The sequence below is a fragment of the Carcharodon carcharias genome, chromosome 25, assembly GCF_017639515.1.
Source record: "Carcharodon carcharias isolate sCarCar2 chromosome 25, sCarCar2.pri, whole genome shotgun sequence".
Taxonomy (NCBI): domain Eukaryota; kingdom Metazoa; phylum Chordata; class Chondrichthyes; order Lamniformes; family Lamnidae; genus Carcharodon; species Carcharodon carcharias.
Genome location: NC_054491.1, coordinates 21,283,736 through 21,304,740, shown reverse-complemented (window position 1 = coordinate 21,304,740; position 21,005 = coordinate 21,283,736). Strand labels below are relative to the sequence as shown.

Genomic DNA, 21,005 nt, shown 5'->3' with positions numbered 1-21,005 from the left:
TGCCCTTAGGAAGGTGGTGGTGAGCTGCCTTCTTAGACTGCTGCAGTTCCAAGACAAGATGGTGTACGGCCTGGAGGGGAACTTGCAGGTGGTGGTGTTCCCATATATCTGCTGCCCTTGTCCTTTTAGGTGGTTGAGGGAGACTTGACTCCTTTGCTGCAGTGTATCTTGTAGATGGTACACACTGTTGCCACTGTGCATCGGTGGTGGAGGGAGTGAACATTCAAGGGGGTGGATAGGGTGCTGATCAAGTGGCTGCTTTGTCCTGGAAAGTGTCAAACTTCTTGAGTGTTGTTGGAGCTGCACTCATCCAGGCAAGTGGAAAATATTCCATCATACTCCTGACTTGCGCCTTGTAGATGGTGGACAGGCTTTGGGGAGTCAGGAGGTGAGTTACTCACTGCAAGATTCCTAGCCTCTGACCTGCTCTTGTAGCCACAGTATTTATATGATTTGACCAGTTCAGTTTTTGGTCAATGGTAACCTCTAGGATGTTGATAATGGGGGATTCAACGATTGTAATACCATTGAATGTTAAGGGACGGTGGGTAAATTCTCACTTGTTGGAGATGGTCATTGCCTGGCACTTGTGTGGTGTGAATGTTACTTGCCACTTGTCAGCCCAAGCCTGGATATTGTCCAGGTCTTGCTGCACTTGGACATGGACTGCTTCAGAATATGAAGAGTAGCGAATGGTGCTGAATATTGTGCAATCATTAGCGAACATCCCCACTTCTGACCTTATGATGGAAGGAAGGTCATTGATGAAGCAGCTGAAGATGGTTGGGCCGAGGACACGACCCTGAGGAACACCTGCAGTGCTGCCATTTAATTAGACCCTGGTTGATCTGTACCTTGGGCAGAATTGTCCGATCCGTGGCGGGTGGTTGGGGGGGGGGGCGGGGGTGGATTTCAGTGTAAGGGGCAGAAATCAGTTTCATACTCGTGTGAAAACACAGCTGGATCATCCGATGGTCTCTGCCATGGTGGGAATGCCAATCCTGCTGGAGGCTGGTGTGAACCCAAGTTGCATCCCACTCATGGAATGCAAAGTAAAGCTAGTGCGGAATCATGCCGCCATGCCCAATTTACCATTACGCCAGCGGTAAAACACATCTGGAACACGTCTGGACAAGCCAGATGTGCAAAAGTTGGGACTTTACCTTTAGGGCCTTGTTCAGATTGTGGACATCAGTGGAGCAGAAGATGCTGGACCCCTACAGCTACCAGACCCTGGAGGAACAAGTGCATCACGTGCTGCGTGGATTCTCATGCGCATGGTGCTCTCAGCAGTGGGAGGTCTCCATCACTGTCTCGGGCCTGGCCATGGGCTGCTATGGATGATCAGCGAGGAGACAGGAGTGGAAGATCCAGATGTGAGTGGGGGGGGTGGGGGGGGCGGTGAGGTTGGGAAGGGCAGGACAAAGGTGTCTGGTCGGGGGGAGAGGGTGTTGGTGAGGTTGGGTAGGTGGGGGGGTATGCCAAATATATTGGGGGACTGAGGTTGGGAGGGGGGAGGAGAAGTACAGGGGAGGAGGGTGTAACCGGGGAAAATGCAGTAAGTGGGGAGTTATGCATAAGGATGGAGGAAGGTGTAAAGGAGGGAGCTCAGAAGGAGGAGCTGTCCGGGGGAAGGAGAGAGTAAGGATGGAGGAGGGAGTAATGATGGGGAATGTCCAGGTGAATATGCAAGGCAGGGGTCTGTGGAGTCAATGGCTGTCTCCTGGGGGAGCAAACTGAGGGTGGGCAGGGTAGGAGGGAATGGTGAGTGTGAGAGAGGGCAGTATGAGGTGGTAGGATGGGAGGATGAGGTTGTGTCGGTAATGGGAGAAGGAATGCTGAGGGTCGTTGGTAGGGACTCAGAGGCAAACACGGACTCTGAAGGTGGGAAGTAGGAGGTCGGGGAAGTTAATGTGGATGAGTGTGGAATTCTCAGGTAGGTAGGGAACGTGCACGCTCACCTGGACATCCTGGGAAGACAAGGGTTCGGGGTGGTAGGTGACAATGGGGAGGTGGAAGGTGATGCCAGGAAGGTCAACAGTGATAGGGGAAAGAACGTGGGTGACTCTGGTGGGAAAGGACAGGGGAACTGATTCAAAATTTCACTCCAACCATGGTTGTCAAAATGGAAAGCGAGCAGAGCCTCATGTTGGATAAGCACAGGTACTGCATGGGAGTGTGATCAGTGGGTGGGAGGAGATACAGGTCGGCTCAGATAGAGAACTGGAAGAGAACCCCAGGAGGCAACATTAAAAATGCTCAAGACAGTAAGATGAGTGTGATGGATGAAGAGTCTGCGTGCCTGGGAAAGTGCTTAGATGAGGCTCTGAAAGCCCCTGACACACACACACACACACAAACACACACACACAAACACACACACTTCTTTCTCCAAAATCACACGTGCTCCAGCTATGTGCAAGTGAGGGGGGTGGGGGGTAATGCTGCGGGGCAATTTGAAAAGTCTGTCAATGAAGCTGAAAGACAATATCACACATTATTCAGTGTAAGTGAATATGTTTTCAGATAATAAAGTGACAAATTCTGTTCACCTGTGCAACCATTTGTGATCAGAAATTCTTAACTTTTCTAGCCTTCCACTTCTTCTAGGTGCTGCCCTGACATCTGCAGCAGGGGTGGGACAGCCTGTGCAATGGTTGGCTCTGTTGCCTCTGATGACTTTGGTGCGTGTACTCTGGAGAGCCGAGGCCTTGAGGGCCCCAACTTGCTTTGGCTGTCCTCCTGTGGGCCAACTACTCCCTCTGCGGTGACAGAGGGTGAGGTTGAGGGGGGTCACAGGCAAAAGGGACTTGGAGGGAGTGGACAGCCTCTGAGATTCCTGAATGAATGACCCAGAGGTGTCCAACTGCCACTCCTCCTCCCTTCGGATATCCAAGGGCCCCGGCCTGATTCCTTGAGAGGAAGGAGCACCTGGAGGAACGTCGAGCAGGAACTCACCCATGGCTACCGCAAAGGAGTGCAGGTCCGTGTGCATCTCTGCATCCTGCTAGACCAGGGTCTCCACCATCTTCCCCATGGAGACCTCCATACATGTACATGTGGGCACCACTTCATCAGCGAGAAGGCAGACACAATCCTCTGACTTTCGGGCCACTCTGTGGAGGGCTTCCAGCAGCTCTGTGTGATGTTCCAATAGCTCTGTGTGATGTTCCAATAGCTCTGTGTGATGTTCCAATAGCTCTGTGTGATGTTCCAACAGCTCTGTGTGATGTTCCAATAGCTCTGTGTGATGTTCCAATAGCTCTGTGTGATGTTCCAATAGCTCTGTGTGATGTTCCAACAGCTCTGTGTGATGTTCCAATAGCTCTGTGTGATGTTCCAATAGCTCTGTGTGCTGTTCCAATAGCTCTGTGTGATGTTCCAACAGCTCTGTGTGATGTTCCAATAGCTCTGTGTGATGTTCCAATAGCTCTGTGTGATGTTTCAACAGCTCTGTGTGATGTTCCAATAGCTCTGTGTGATGTTCCAACAGCTCTGTGTTATATTTCAACAGCTCTGTGTGATGTTCCACTAGCTCTGTGTGATGTTCCAACAGCTCTGTGTGATGTTCCAATAGCTCTGTGTGATGTTCCAACAGCTCTGTGTGATGTTCCAATAGCTCTGTGTGATGTTCCAATAGCTCTGTGTGATGTTTCAACAGCTCTGTGTGATGTTCCAATAGCTCTGTGTGATGTTCCAACAGCTCTGTGTGATGTTCCAACAGCTCTGTGTGATGTTCCAATAGCTCTGTGTGATGTTCCAACAGCTCTGTGTGATGTTCCAATAGCTCTGTGTGATGTTCCAATAGCTCTGTGTGATGTTTCAACAGCTCTGTGTGATGTTCCACTAGCTCTGTGTGATGTTCCACTAGCTCTGTGTGATGTTCCAATAGCTCTGTGTGATGTTCCAATAGCTCTGTGTGATGTTTCAACAGCTCTGTGTGATGTTCCACTAGCTCTGTGTGATGTTCCACTAGCTCTGTGTGATGTTCCAATAGCTCTGTGCGATGTTCCAATAGCTCTGTGTGATGTTCCAACAGCTCTGTGTGATGTTTCAACAGCTCTGTGTGATGTTCCAATAGCTCTGTGTGATGTTCCAACAGCTCTGTGTGATGTTCCAATAGCTCTGTGTGATGTTTCAACAGCTCTGTGTGATGTTCCACTAGCTCTGTGTGATGTTCCACCAGCTCTGTGTGATGTTCCAATAGCTCTGTGTGATGTTCCAATAGCTCTGTGTGATGTTCCAACAGCTCTGTGTGATGTTTCAACAGCTCTGTGTGATGTTCCAATAGCTCTGTGTGATGTTCCAACAGCTCTGTGTGATGTTCCAATAGCTCTGTGTGATGTTCCAACAGCTCTGTGTGATGTTCCAATAGCTCTGTGTGATGTTCCAACAGCTCTGTGTGATGTTCCAGTAGCTCTGTGTGATGTTCCAATAGCTCTGTGTGATGTTCCAATAGCTCTGTGTGATGTTTCAACAGCTCTGTGTGATGTTCCACTAGCTCTGTGTGATGTTCCACTAGCTCTGTGCGATGTTCCAATAGCTCTGTGTGATGTTCCAATAGCTCTGTGTGATGTTCCCAATAGCTCTGTGTGATGTTCCAACAGCTCTGTGTGATGTTCCAACAGCTCTGTGTGATGTTCCAGTAGCTCTGTGTGATGTTCCAACAGATCTGTGTGATGTTCCAATAGCTCTGTGTGATGTTCCAACAGCTCTGTGTGATGTTCCAATAGCTCTATGTGATGTTCCAATAGCTCTGTGTGATGTTCCCCCGCCTTCTGCTGACTCTCCACCATGACTTGGAGGCTGAATCCAGTGGCTCGTCATCTGACTCGGACCTCACAGATTCTCTTCCCCAGCAGTCCTCCGAGAGCCGGGGAGCTCGTCTGAGCCGGATACTGCCTATTGTGGACATGTGTCCATGTGGTGACCACCAGATTGTGAACCCGAGCCTGCTCTAGATCCCAACGAGCTGTGTGTCTCTGCACTGGTGGAGGGTGTGGGTAAGCACTGTGCCAGGTCTTCTGGAAGCTGGAGTCCAGAAATCTATTTCCTTCTTAAATATATTCGGTGGCTCGGCCTTCACAGCCTTTCTGTGGTGGTGAATTCGACAGGCTCACCACCCTCTGAGTGAAGAAATTTCTCCTCATCTCAGTCCTAAATGGCCTACCCCATATCCTGAGACTGTGACCCCTTGTTCTAGACCCCCAGCTTAGTCGGCCCAATCTCTCCTCATATGCCAACCCTGCCATCCCAGGAGTCAGTCTGGTGATCCTTCGCTGCACTCCCTCTATGGCAAGTATATCCTTTCTTAAGTAAGGAGACCAAAACTGCACACAATACTCCGGGTGCTGTCTCTCCAAGGCCCTGTATAGCTGCAGTAAGATATCCTTGCTCCTGTACTTGAGTCGTCTCGCAATGAAGGCCAACATACCATTTGCCTTTTAACTACTTGCTGCACCTGCATACTTGCTTTCAGTGATTGGTGTACAAGGGCACCCAGGTCCCTTTGTACATCAACATTTCCCATTCCATCACCATTTAAATAACACTCTGCTATTCTGTTTTTCCTACCAAAGTGGATAACTTCACATTTATCCACATTATACTGCATCTGTCATATATTTGCCCACTCACTCAACTTTTCTAAATCACCTTGAAGACTCTTAACACCCTCCTCACCGATCACATTCCACCAAGTTTCATGTCATCAGCAAACTTGGAAATATTACATTTGGTTCCCTCATCTAAATCATTGGTATATATTGTGAATAGCTGGGGCCCAGGCACTGATCTCTGCAGTACCCCACTGGTCACCACCTGCCATTCCAAAAAAGACCCATTTATTCCTACTCTCTGTTTCCTGTCTGCTAACCAATTCTCAATCCATGCCAATATATTACCTCCAATCCCATGTGCTTTAATTTAGACACTAACCTCTTATGTGGGACTTTATCAAAAGCTTTCTGAAAATCCAAATACATCACATCCACTGATTCTCCCTTATCTATTCTGCTAGTTACATCCTCAAAAACCTCCAGTCGGTTTGTTAAACATGATTTACCTTTCACAAACCCATCTTGACTTTGTCTAATCCTGTTGATATTTTCTAAGTGTCCCTGTTATCACATCCTTTACAATAGACTCTAGCATTTTCCCTCCTACTGATGTTAGGCTAACCAGTCTGTAATTTCCTGCCTTCTCCCTCCCACCCTCCTTTTTTAAATAGTGGGATTACATTTGCCACCCTCCAATCTGCTGGGACTGTTCCAGAATCTACAGAATTTTGAAAGATGATAACCAGCGCATCCACTATTTCCATGGCCACCAGCTTCAGTACCCTGGGATGTAGAAGAGAGAGCACTCACAGTTGGGTTGAGAGAGGGATGATGTGGTGTAGGATCCTCACATGGGTGATCACTGCTGACCCCCCCATTGCCACAGGTACGATCTGCATCCTGACCAGTCAGCGCGATGGCTCACTCCTCAAAGTGAGTGAGGGGCCTAATGTGGGCCACTCCAGCCCTGGTCTGGGGCCTCTCCCTGCTGTTGTGAGCCAACTTCTCCTGCATAAAAACAGATGGAGGGAGTGTGAACAGGACACATGGCACTGTGTGGAATGTTTGTGTGGTGAGCGGAGCCTTGGACAGGATCAGGATGCAAGTTCCAGAGGATATGAGCCTGATGGAGATGTGAGGGTGCGTGTGAGAGCTAGTGTTGTCCCTTGAGGTGTGAGATCCCTGTGGATGTGTGATGGGTTTGTGAGTGTGTGAGTTGAGAGTGATGGGGTGGTTGACTTACCCTGTGGAACGGATGAGAGAATTCATCCTCTTCCCGCACTGGCTCTGGTGCGTTTTAAGTATGGCATCTGGAGTGAGGAAGCGCTGAGGTCAGAGTGTGGCGGGAAAATCTGAGCTCACTGAGCAGCGATCTGGAGCGTTTCCCGTGGATGTGCTTTAATGAAATGGGACACAATGGGAAGGGGGAGATACGCTGGAAAACTCGCCATCATGGCTGGCGGGTGAAACGAATTTTTGTCACGCTCGCTACCACAATTAGTGTGAATCCGGGACAATTCCGTCCCTTGATCCTGTGACCGTTAACACCCTTACTTAACAAAAATCCATCAATCTCAGTTTTTAAATTTTCAACTCACCACCACCCCCCTCCCCCAACCCCTCCCCCACCCAGCCTCAACATCTTTTTGGGGGAGAGAATTCCAGATTTCCGTGACCCCTTGTGTGAATAAGTCTTCCTGACATCATTCCTGAAAATGACCTGACTCTAATTTTAAGCTTCTGCTCCCTTGTTCTGGACCCCTCCAGCCAAAGGTGATAGTTTCTCTCTATCTACCCTATCAAATCCTTTAATCATCTTAAACACCTGAATTAGATCACCCTTTAATCTTCTATACTCGAGGGAATTCAAGTCTAGTCTGTGCAATCTATCTGTTCGATCAGGAAATGTCCCCCAGTGTCGAGCCCAACAAGACCCCTGGAATCCCCTGCAGAGTGCGGTGCAGACCACCTGATTCCAGGTTTCATACTCACAATGCACTTTAATTGCCACAGTTAATTCAAACGGCCTCATCAACTGGGAATCTCTGCTGGTGGATACGCCAGACCTGGAGCCAATGCAGAGACAGGAGGTGAATCCCAGAACTGTCACCTGTCAAAATGCTCGGACTATGTGCAAGAATCCCCAGTATCGTGCTCACCTTAATGTGGAGTGGGGAGCCCTCTGGTGGTTACATGCAGTAAGAACTTGAAACAGGAAACTTGCTTCACCCACGAGCTCATCCTGAATTGGTAGATGCCAGCCCTGCCCTTTCCATCCTCTCACCACATCTGGACCAAATGACATCCTATGTGACAGCGACCTTGGTAAACTATCCCTCTCCTTCTCGACTTATCTGCAGCCTTTGGCACAGTTGGCCACAACATCTCCAAAGCCTCTCATCCAGCTGGGTGGGACTGTCCTCATCTTGTTCCAATCTTATCAATTGAATTGTAGCCAGAGAATCTCCTTCAATGTCTTCCCTTTCCATTCCTGTACTGTTACCTCTGGAATCCATGAGGGTCTTGCCTTGGCCCCTTTTTAATTTGTTCTTGGAAAGTGAGTGTTGTTGGATGGGCCAGCATTTATTGCCCATCCCTAATTGCCCTTGAGAAGGTGGTGATGGTGAGCTGCCTTCTTGAACCGCTGCAGTCCCTGTGGTGTAGGTACACCCACAGTGCTATTAGAGAGGGAGTTCCAGGATTTTGACCCAGCTACAGTGAAGGAACAATGATATATTTCCAAGTCAGGATGGTGAGTGGCTTGGAGGGGAACTTCCAAGTGGTGGTGTTCCCAGCTATCTGCTGCCCTTGTCATTCTGGGTGGTAGATGTTGCAGATTTGGAAGATGCTGTCAAAGGAGCCTTGGTGAGCTGCTTCACTTCATCTTGTCAATGGTACACGCTGTTGCCACTGGGTGTCAGAGGTGGAGGGAGTGAATGTTTGTGGATGGGGTGCCAGTCAAGTGGGCTGCTTTGTCTTGGATGGTGTCCAGCTTCTTGAGTGTTGTTGAAGCTGCACTCATCCAGGCGAGTGGAGAGTATTCCATCACACTCCTGACTTGTGCCTTGTAGATGGTGGACAGGCTTTGGGGAGTCAGGAGGTGAGTTACTCATTGCAGGATTCCCAGCCTCTGACCTGCTGTTGTAGCCACAGTATTTATATGGCTAGTCCAGTTCAGTTTCTGGTCAATGGTAACGCCCAGGATGTTGATAGTGGGGAATTCAGTGATGGATCTTGCGCACTGCGAGATCTCACAAACAGCAATGTGTTGATGACCAAATAATCAGTTTGAGTGATGCTGATTGAGTGATAAATATTGGCCAGGACACTGAGGAGAATTCCACTGCTCTTCTTTGAAATAGTGCCATGGGATATTTTGTGTCTACCTAAGAGAGCAGAAGGGGCTGTGGCTCCTCTCCAAAATTTGGCATCTCTGACAGTGTGGTACTCCCTCATTCCTACACTGGGAGCGTCAGCTTGGATTTTGTGCTCAGGTCCTTGGAGTGGGTATTGAACCCGCCACTTTCTGATACAGGAGGTGGGAGTGCTACAAACTGTGCCACAGCTGAGCTAAGGGCAGAGTGCCCACATTGCTGCCACACACGGAGCTGACAGGTATGTGTGCCAGCAACAGGCACATTGCATGAGCTGGTCTTCCCCCACTTGGCTGCCAGAGAATCTGCCAGCCTCCAGTTATTGGGGGAGTGGTCCTCAATACTCCACTCCCACTGGCTACCTGACTGACACTGAAAATAATAGATTGTGTTTAAGTGGGAGTATGGGGCAGGCTGGGGTTAGACGTGTGCTTAAGCTGCTTCCTGTGGTTCCCATTCTTGTAGATACAATATCACCACCTGCAGGTTCCTCCCCAAGCTACACACAGAGGAACATGGAACTTAGAAGCAGGATTAGGCCATTCAGCCCTTCGAGGCTGCTCCATCGTTCATTAAGATCATGGCTGATCTGGTTTGGTCTCAACTCCACTTTCCTGTCTGCCCCCCATAACCCTCGACTCTCATATCTGCCAAAAACCTGCCTAACTCAGCCTTGAATAAAGTCAATGACCCAGCCTCCACTGCCTTCTGAGGAAGAGAATTCCACAGACTAACCAGCCTCTGAGAGAAAAAATTTCTCTCACCTCCGTCTTAAAAGGGAGACCTCTTATTCTTAAACTGTGCCCCCTGGTTCTAGCCTTTCCCACATTTGGAAACATCCTCCCAGTATCCAACCTATCAAATCCCCTCAGGATCTCGTACATTTCAATAAGATCACCTCTCATTCTTCTAAACTCCAATGGGTACAAGCCTAACCTGTTCAACTTTTCTTCATAGGATAAGCCCCTCATCCCTCATTCCATCCTGAATTGGAACTACATCGCCGTTCCTTCACTCCCTTCCTAACAGCACACTGGGTGTACCTACGCCACACGGCCTGCAGGAGGCAGCTCACCAACATTTTTTCAAGGTCCATTAGGGACGGGCAACAAAAGCTGGTCTTTCCAGTGGCACTCACATCACAGGAATGAGTGAAAGGAAAGCCCAAATAATTCAGCTCTTGATTGGAATTAAACTGGGACCATGTCATTCCACAGCTCTCCAGCAGATGGCACTCAGGCTATTCATGGGAGAGCTGGGTGAGAAGAAGGATTCCTGGGCGCTGACTCACCTACCATTGGCACGTGGCTTCTACCACTGCTTTCGTCACCAGCGGGGGGGAGGGAGAGGTGAAGGGGGAGACTATGGCCAATTGGAGGGTGGAGCTGGACATAAAGTCGTGCGAAACCTTTGAGCAGCTGCTGCTTCAAGGGAATTGAGGACAAACTCCAGGATTATCAATGTGTCTGTGACAAGGTTAGTGCTCATAGTTAGAAAGAATTAACTGTTGGGCACTGAGAGCCAAACTGGGAGGCAGGAAGTTTACACAATGAGTTGTTGTGATCTGGAATGTGCTGCCTGAAAGGGGTCGGAAGGGTGAAAACAGATTCAACAGTAACTTTCAAAAAGGAATTGGATAAATCCTTGAAGGGGAAATATTTGCAGGGTCAATGGGGAAAGGGTTGGAATGGGGTGGGAGCAGAACTAATTGGATAACTCTTGCAAAAAGAGCCGGCACAGGCATGACAGGGCTGAATGGCCTCCTCTTGTGATGTATGATTCTATGAATTCTAGTTGGAATTATTCAATAGAACAAAGCCAAGAAATAGGCCTCAGAGGCAGCTTGGGGACCTGTCGGTGCTGTTCCAGAATTTCCAGCCGTCTTTTCAAATTTTCAGTATTTCCGGTTCTCCTGATTCCGCCCCCACCCCCCCAAGCCTGGCTGGGAAAACATTCCGATCGGAATGAGCTAATTCACTTGGTGCAATAACAACACTTTCACTCGCTGGCCAACCGGGATTGCAGAACTCAATGGAAATTTTGTTTAAAGTGGTGAAGCAAACCAGCGAGATAGATACCGGGGCATTTGGCTGCAGCTGAGTGCTTCAGCTGGAGTTTGGTTACTGAGGGCAGAGGTGCTCCTTCTCTGCCTTCACTAAAAGAAGAGTAGTGACCTTGGTAAGTAGGAACTGGTGAGTAAATTAGAAAAGTGTAATATTTTTTAATTTCCTATACTCGGATTTAACTGTGAAACGCCAGGAATACGGGGAATTTAGTGCCGTCAACAGACTTGTGGGAAAAGTTATTGCGCATGGAATAAAAGGGACAGTAGCAACAATGGATACAAAATTGGCTGAAAAATAGGAAGCAGAGAGTAATGGTCAATGGATGTTTTTCGGTCTGGAGCGAGGTTTGTAGTGGAGTTCCCCAGGGGTCGGTATTGGGACCCTTGCTTTTCCTGATATATATTAATGATCTAGATCTTGATGTGGAGGGGACAATTTCAAAGTTTTCAGATGATACAAAGCTTGGGAGTGTTGTGAACTGCGAGGAGGACAGTGTAGAGCTTCAAAAGGACATAGATAAGTTGGTGGAATGGGCAGATAGGTGGCAGATGAAGTTCAATGCAGAGAAGTGTGAGGTGATTCAATTTGGTAGGAAGAACATGGACAGACAATATAAAATAAGGGGTGACATTTTGAAGGGAATGCTGGAGCAGAAAAACCTGGATGTATATGTGCATTGATCATTGAAGGTGGCAGGACAGGTGGAGAGAGCAGTTAATAAAGCATATAGTAACCTGGGCTTTATTAATAGGGGCATAGAGTATAAGAGCAGGGAGGTTACGCTGAATTTATATAAGACACTCGTTAGACCTCAGCTGGAATATTGTGTACATTTCTGGCCACCATATTATAGGAAGGATGTGAACACATTAGAGAGAATGCAGAAGAGGTTTACAAGAATGGTTCCAGGGATGAGATACTTCAGCTGTGAGGGTAGATTGGAGAGATTGGAACTGTTCTCCTTGGAGAGAAGAAGGCTAAGAGAAGATTTGATAGAGATGTTCAAAATCATGAGGGAGCTGGACAGAGTAGATAGGGAGAAGCTGTTCCCACTCGTAAAAGGATCAAGAATGAGAAGGCACAGATTTAAAGTGATTTGCAAAAGAAGCAAATGCAACATGAGAAAAAACTTTTACACACAGCGAGTGGTTCAGGTCTGGAATGTGCTGCCTGGAAGTGTGGTGGTGGCAGGTTCAATCGAGGCATTTAAGAGGGCATTAGATGATTATTTGAATAGAAACAATGTGCAGGGGTACAGGGAAAAGGCAGGACAATGGCACTAGGTCATGATGCTCATTTGGAGAGCCAGTGCAAACACAATGGGCTGAATGTCCTCCTCCTGCTGTTAAGATTCTGTGATAAGCGGATGTGTCTACTTCACTTGAGAAAACAAGCAATCAAGAGTTGAAAGTCTGATGAGGTCTTTGCCACCCAATTTCACTGTCGCTGGGTCAAAATCCTGGAACTCCCTTCCTAACAGCGCTGTGGGTGTACCTGCAACACAGGGACTGCAGCGATTCAAGAAGACCACCACCTTCTCAAAGGCAACTGGAATTAATAAGAAACAAAATCTGTGTAGGAAAAAGGAATCAATAAAAATACGTCATAGAAAGGAAATGAATCAGCCACAACTGTGGTGGGTGGCTTATAAAAACTAGACTGTCACTTGAGGCGGACAGGCATTGTAAGTGCTGTACCTGGAAGTGCGCAGTGCAGAGCGTGGAATATTCATCAGATTGAGGTAGGTGATTTTTCTCTAAGAAATGGTCTGAAGTTTCATTTCTGGACGATAGAATTGAAAATCAGAGACAGTATGTTAAACTTGTGTGGAACCTTGGAGTACCCAGAGCAGTCCTGCTCTCCGTATTACAAAAAAAATGCAGTAGCTTTGGGGAAAGTGCAAAAAAAAGCTCAACACAGAAAATATTCAATAGTCATTAATAAATCCAATCAGAAATTCAGGAGAAACGTCTTTACCCAGAGAGTGGGGAGAATGTGGAACTCGCTATCACAGGAAATATTTGAAGTGAACAGTATTGATAAACTTAAGGGGAAACTGGACAAACATGAAGGAGAAAGGAGTACAGGAATATGCTGATAGTATGAGATGAAGTAAGGGGGTGGGGTGGAGAGGTGATGGTGTAGTGGTTTTTTCATTGGACTAATAATCCAGAGACTCAGGGTAACACTGTTCAAAGCCCACCATGGCTGATGGTGGAATTTGAATTCAATTTTTAAAAATCTGGAATTAAAGGTCTAATGATGACCATGAAACCTTTGTCGATTGTTATAAAAACCCATCTGGGGTTCACTAATGTCCTTTAGGGAAGGAAACCTTCTGACTCCAGACCCAGAACAATGTGGTTGACTCTTAATTGCCCCTCAGTTATATCAAACCAAAAAACAAATGAAACAAGACAGACCACCTGGCATCGACCTAGACACTGGAAACGACAATGGCAATCTCACTCTGGTCGATACTGAAAAGTCCTCCTTACTAACATCTGGGGGCTAGTGGGGGAGCTGTCTCACAGACTAGTCAAGCATCAGCCTGACATAGTCACACTCACTGAATCATATCTTACCGATAATGTCCCAGACACCACTATCACCATCCCTGGGTATGTCCTGTCCCAGTGGCAGGACAGACAGACCCAGCTGAGGGGGCAACACAGTAGTATCCAGTCAGGAGGGAGTTGCCCTGGGAATCCTCAACATTGACTCTGGACCCTATGAAGTCTCAGGGCATCAGGTCAAACATGGGCAAGGAAACCTCCTGCTGATTACCACGTACTGCTGTTGAATATCACTTGGATGAAGCACTGAAGGTGGTAAGGGCACTGAATGTACTCTGGGTGGGGGACTTCACTGCCCATCATCAAGTGTGGCTCGGTAGCACCACTACTGGGCGGGTCCTAAAGGACATAGCGGCAGGTGGTGAGGGAACCAACAAGAGGAAAAATATACTTGACCTCATCCTCACCAACCTGCCTGCCACAGATGCATCTGTCCATGACAGTACCGGCAGGAGTGACCACCGCACAGTCATTGTGGAGATGAAGTCCTGCCTTCAAATTGAGGATACCTTCCATCGTGTTGTGTGGCACTACCACCATGCTAAATGGGATGGATTTCAAACAGATCTAGCAACTCAAGACTGGGCATCCATGAGGTGCTGTGGGCCATCAGCAGCAGCAGAATTGTACTCGAACACAATCTGTAACCTCATGGCCTGACATATCCCCCACGCTATCAAGCCAAGGGATCAACCCTGGTTAAATGAAGAGTGCAGGAGAGCATGCCAGGAGCAGCACCAGGCATATGTAAAAATTAGGTATCAACCTGGTGAAGCTATAACACAGGACTACCTGCATGCCAAACAGCATAAGCAGCAAGTGATAGACAGAACTAAGCAATCCCACAACCAACGGATCAGATCTAATCTCTGCAGTCCTACCACACCCAGTTGTGAATGGTGGTGGACAATTAAACAACTCACTGGAGGAGGAGGTTCCACAAATATCCCCATCCTTAATGATGGAGGAGCCCAGCACATCAGTGCAAAAGATAAGGCTGATGCATTTTCTACAATTTTCACCTCCTCCAGAAGCCCCCAGCATCACAGATGCCAGTCTTCAGCCAATTCGATTCACTCCATGTGATATCAAGGAAAGGCTGAAGGCACTGGATACTGCAAAGGCTATGGGCCCTGACAATATTCCAGCAATAGACTTGTGCTCCAGAACTTGCCATACCTCTAGCCAAGCTGTTCCAGTACAGCTACAACACTGGCATCTACTCGGCTATGTGGAAAATTGCCCAAGTATGTCCTGTACACAAAAAGCAGGAAAATTTCCGCCCCTTCAGTCTACTTGCGATCATCAGTAAAGTAATGGGAAGGGTCATCAACAGTGCTATCAAGAAGGCAGCTCATCACCACCTTCTCAGGGCAACTAGGGATGGGCAATAAATGCTGGCCCAGCCAGCGAAGCACACATCCCGTGAATGAATAAAAAATAAATACTTACACAGGTGATTTGGGCCGAGTGACCTGCTTCTGTAAAATTGGACATAATTTATAAAACACTCAAAAGTTAGACACAATAGCCAGCACCTTACAGAAAAACAGACGATGGTGAAAATGTGCAACCTCTGGGGATGGAAAGGTGCCCCCGATGGGCCTCTATCCTCTGATAGTCCCTGACCATTCCAGCGAAAACTGTGTACTTGCCGAATATATTGCTTTCATGGAATATTTGCTATCGTGAGTGATTGTGAATGAAAAACTCATTTTACACCATTGGTTTCAGCACAAAGGGAATATCAGGTGGACGATATATGTTCATTATCACTGAAAAAAGTGACATGTCTAAGCTTTTTGTCTAGCACTCATCAGACACTCGTATTGGTTTTCTTGAGAGATTAGACGTGTCTCTTTCTTCAGCAACACTCAAGTCCTGTACCACCAGATTCAATATTGTCCAACCCGCATTAGTCCTGGAGTTACCTTCCTCCTCCGTCCCTGAGACCTTTGCTTCTATCTGAAGTCACACAGATTTTGCTCCACAATTGAACTCACATTTGCAGCTCCATGTGGCTCATGTGTTACTTTTGTGGTTAAAGTGTCACGGAAGAGAATGATGGAGAGAGAACAGATGTAAAAGAAAAGGATTTTACAATGCAAGAAAATCCCAGGCTGCAACACAATTATAAATACATTAAACAAGCCTGAATAAGATGAGCTCTGTTTGGGTTCTGTGAGTTATATCTGCTTGGTGACTGGCTGCAGTGTATTGTTGAATTTATGTTGGCTCAGATCTCACGGCAGCACAAGGTGTCTTGTTAACTAGAGTCGTTTGTGCATTTTCAGGTTTCAAGCTTTTTATGTCTGTTTCAACTCTGAACAACATCCCCACTGTAGTACTAATGACCTCTGCTCCAGGACTAGCCAGGACCCCAGCTTTTCCTCAGGGTAGTGTCCTAGTCCTAACCATCTTCAGCTGCTTCATCAATGACCTTTCTTCCATCATAAGGTGAGAAGTGGGGATGTTTGTTGATGATTGCACAATGTTGAGCATCATTCACGATTCCCCAGATACTGAAGCAGTCCATAACCAAATGCAGCAAGACCTGAACAATATCCAGGCTTGGGCTGACAAGTGGCAAGTAACATTCGTGCCACTCAAGTGTCAGATAATGACCATCTCCAACAAGAGAGAGCCTAACCATCACCCCTGGATGTTCAATGGCATTACCATCACCGAAACACCCACTATCAAAATCCGGGGGGTTACGATTGTCCAGAAACTGAACTGGACTAGCCATATAAATACTGTGGCTACAAGAGCAGGTCAGAGGCTAGGAATCTTGCGGTGATTAACTCACCACCTGACTCCCCAAAGCCTGTCCACCATCCACAAGAACAAGTCAGGAGTATGATGGAATACTCTCCATTTGCCTTAACTTAACACTGCTGATGCACATTGGCAGCAGTGTGTACCATCTACACTGCAGCAACTCACCAAGACTTCTTCAACAACACTTTCCAAACCAGTGACCTGTACCATCTAGAAGGACAAGGGCAACAGAATCATGAACACCACCATCTGCAAGGTCCCCTCCAAGCCATGTCCCATCCTAACTTAGAACTATATTGTCATTCCTTCACTATCACTGAGTCAAAATCCTGGAACTACCTCCCTAATAGTTCTTTTGGTGTGCTTACACCACATGGCCATGACATGACTCACCACCATCATCAACAAATGCTGTCATTGCCAGTGATGCTCACAACCCAAGAATGAATTTTTTTAAAAAATTGCTGCAAGTGTGAGCCCATATGTGCACAGCGAGGGTCAAGGGTCATACAGGATCTCAATGGACAACAGGGCTGACAGTCTATCTGCTTAACCAATGAGATTAGAAGATTGAGAATAAGGAGATAGAAAGAAGGATTGGATTAAGTGAGAGGGATAAAAGGGAAAGAAAAGTACAGGAAAAAAAATTATTTGACATTTTGAAAATCTCCTAAAACAATTCACAACCTGAAGGATTGAGACTCCACACTTAAAATTATTCACTTTCTGGGCACCAGGTTGATTGGAAGTCAGTTGTGTTATGACCGGATGGGAAGAATGAGCTGGCTCCCCTTTTTATTCAACCCCTCTCGGCAGATCGCTACAAAGGTTTGTTTAAAATTCTTTCCCCATGGATGTCTTTTCCCTATTCAAATGTGTTTACTTTCTAGTAAGGAGCCAATCCAACCAGGTTTCCTTGAGTCAAAGAAAGAGTAAGTTTATGAGTTACCAAAAAACCCTGAGGAAAAATAACAAAAGACGTGACAACTACTCACATAGATCAGAAATGAGAAAATGAAGAGTCCAAATAACAGTTACAAAGAAAATATGTCCTTGAATATGTCCTTGGCTTGTCTGTGGTGTAAATGGTGGTATATTGTGGCTGTAAAGTTAGATGATTCCGGTAGAACTTTGGAGCTGTCCTTGTTGGTTTTTGTAGTCTATTTGAGACACTTGTTGGTTTGATCAAGTTCTGGAAGACCCCCTGTTACAACACTTGTCTCCAGCGAGAGAGAGATAGAGATCGTGCCTTTTTAGTGGTGTTCTTGGGAAACTGTCTTGTTTCTTGCTGTTTATCTTAAAGGCACTTGTTTTCAGCGAGAGAGAAAGAGAGAGACAGAGAGAAATCACCTGCCTTTCTCTGCAGGGGTGTTCCTTCTTGCTTCTGTCACTGTCACTTACTGGTCTTCAGCCAGTTTTTAAGCCATTTTCTCTGTGAGTTCCCAGGAGGGGGAAATAGGTACGTCTTGCATCTACCGTTCATTTTTCTTTCATCTCAGAACTTTTTTACACACATTCTGAGATAAAAATCAACAGGAGATGGGTTTTTTTAGATGTCTGATGAGATGTAGGAAACAGTCCATTGTCTCCACAAACACGGGAGATTAAAACCTCTCTGTTTGAAGTGGGCATTGACACATCTTCGGGTGCAAAGTTCCATGTTGTCAGGGCACATCTGTTAGTGTAAACCACAGAGGAATTTTCCAGAATGTGGTCACTTTACTGTATCAGCCATCTTTTGATCAATGTCTTTACTTGTATTCCTTTAAAAACCCTAGGTCTTCCTTAAAAAGTTCAAGATGTCCCAAGATAGTTGGTGCACCTGTAGCCCACTTTCATCACAGTAGTTCCATAGGTTTGTTACTTAGGATAGATGGCACAGAAACAGGCCATTCAGCCCAACCAGTCCATGCTGGTGTTTATACTGCAATTGAACCTCCTCCCACCTTTTCTCACCTAAATCTATCATTGTAACCCTCTATTCCCTTCTCTCTCATATGCTTATCTAGTTTCCCCTTAAAAGCGTCTATACTACTCACTTCAACTCTCCCTGTGGTAGCGAGTTCCACATTCTCACTTGTCATGGCATATAAAGGACACTAACGCTGATAAGTACTAGACTTAAGTTTCTGTGATAAGCTTAATGGGAAATTAACATGAAAATACAGCAAGTGGAATCAGATTCAGGTGTGAGTTCTCTCATGGTCAATGAACCTTGGCCTTCAGGTATTGGCCAAGGCTCATTGAATAGCACTCCACCCCTGAGTCAGAAGGTGGTAGGTCCAAGCCTCACTCTAGAGACTTGAGCCCATGATCCATACTGAAACTTCCAGTGCAGTGCTGATGGAGTGCTGAGGGAGTGCTGTGCTGCCGCAAGTGTGTTTTTTGGATGAGACGATAAACCACGTCTGCCCTCTCGGGTGATTTAAAAGATCACATGGTGTTATTGAAGAAGAGCAGGAGAGTTATCCCAGGTGTCCTGGTCAATCTTTATCCCTCAATCAACATCTTAAACAGATTATCTGGTCATGATCACATTGCCATTTGTGGGATCTTGCTGTGCGCAAATTGGCAGCCACATTTCCTACATTACAACAGTGACTACACTTTAAAAGCACATCATTGACTGTCAAGTGCTTCGGGTCATCCAGAGGTTGTGAAAGACACTCTATAAAAGCAAGTCTTTATTTTATTCATTTATTAGCACACATGAAGAACAACTTTTAAAACCTCAGAGCCTGTTACATTGTGGATCCACGCCCACTGTCCGCTGCGGTCAAGGGGTATACGAAAACCAAGTCAGAGGAGAAGATTAACGTCCAAACGGGCAAATAATTAGGCACAACAACTAAAAAAGTAAAACTAACCACGTGGATTTGCCAAAGACCTCATCACATCATTGAAGTGGGTAAAGCTAGTTACTGCAATCACTTTTCATTATGCAGTGACTACTGTTATCTTGGCAACGATCGAGCAGATCTTTGCCGTATATATCAGTGAGCAGAGAAACCTTATTGTACGGGGTTATTAGACCCTCAGCAAGTGATTCCTGGACAGAAGGAGGCCATTCGGCCCATCCAGTTCATTCCAGCTAACCGCAGAGCAATCCATTCTGTCCCAGTCTCCCGCTCAGTTCCAGGACGCCTGCAATTTAATTTTCTTCAAATGCACATCCAATTTCTTTTTGAAATCATTGATTGTTTCCTTTTCCACCACCCTCATCTGCAGCAAGTTCCAGGTCATTACCTCTTGCTGTGTAAAAAATACTCTTCCTCACATCGCGCCCCCCCCCCGCATCTCTTGCCCAAAATCTTAAATCTGTGTCTCCCTAGTCCTTGAACAACCAGCCAACGGGAAGAGTTTTTCTCTGTCTAGATTATCATAATTTTGTGCACATTGATCAAATTTCTTAGTTCTGTTGAAGAGTCATACGGACTCGAAACGTCAACTGTGTTCCTTTCTGCAGATTCTGCCAGACCTGCTGAGTTTTTCCAGGTATTTTTATTTTTTTTTTGTTCCCCTCAATCTCCTTTGCTCCAAGGAGAACCATCCCAGCTTCTCCAACCTAACCTTTTAACTAAAACCCCACATCCACGGAACCATTCTGGTAAATCCACTCTGCAACCTGTCAAGGGCTTTCACATCCTTCTGAAACTATGCAGACCAGATACTGGAGCAAAGCAACAGTTTTATATAGGTTCAGCATACTTCCCTGCTTTTGTTCTCAATGCCTCTATTTATGAAGCCCAAGATCCCATATGCTTTGCTAACCAGTCTCTTGATGTGTCCTGCCACCAAAGATTGATGCACATGAACCCTCCAGGCCCCTCTGTTCCTGCAAACTCTTCAGGACTGTGCCAATAAGTCGATATTGCCTCTTCCCATCCCTTCTTCGAAAACACATCACCTCATGTTTCTCTCTTTAAAATACCACCTGCCACGGATCTGCTCATCCTGCTAGCCTATGTATGTCCTGTTACTGGCAATTTGTATCATCCTCGCTTTTTGCCGCTCCTCCAAGTTTGGTGTCATCAACAAATTTTGAAATTTTACTCTGTATTCCAAGATCCAAGTTATTTATATATAGAGTAGTGGTCCAAGCACTGACCCTTGGGGAACATCACTTTCTATCACCCTGTGGTCTTATAAAACAACTATCTACTGCAACTCGCTGCTTTATGTCCTTAAGCCAATTTTTTATCCAATTGTACATGGCCCTCCTATTCTATAAGGCTCAATTTTGTTAACCAGCCTTTTATGTGGTTCTTTGTCAATCACTTTCTTAAAATCCATATAAACAACATCCAGTGCATTCCCCTAATCAACCTTCTCTGTTACTTCATCGAAAAATTCAATTAAATTAGTCAAGTACAATCTGCCTTTTACAAATCCATGCTACTTAATTAACTCAAACCACTCCAAATTCCTGTTGATCTCTTCCCTGATTAAGGTTTCCAAAACCTTCCCCAGCACTGATGTTAGATTATCTGGCCTGTACTTGCTAGGACTGTCCTTGCACCCTGCCCTGGATAAGGGGCCACACCTGCCACTCCTCAATCCTCTGGCACATCCCCAACATATAGGGAAGATTGGAAAAGTTATGGCAAGCCCTTCCACTATCTCCACGGCCACTTCCTTTAGCAACCCGGG

General features: G+C 46.4%; 1 protein-coding gene across 3 annotated transcripts in view; it reads left to right on the top strand.

The window, feature by feature from the left end:
• The first annotated feature begins 10,269 nt into the window (after window positions 1–10,269).
• LOC121269483 overlaps window positions 10,270–21,005 on the top strand; it is a 28,054-nt gene continuing 17,318 nt past the window's right edge. The window contains exon 1 of one of the 3 annotated variants that reach the window (XM_041174074.1): window positions 10,270–10,408. The gene's annotated coding sequence lies outside the window, so the exon portion shown is untranslated. Of the gene's footprint in view, window positions 10,409–10,880; window positions 11,111–21,005 lie in introns of those variants that run through there. The other 2 variants (XM_041174072.1, XM_041174073.1) reach the window with 2 other exon arrangements.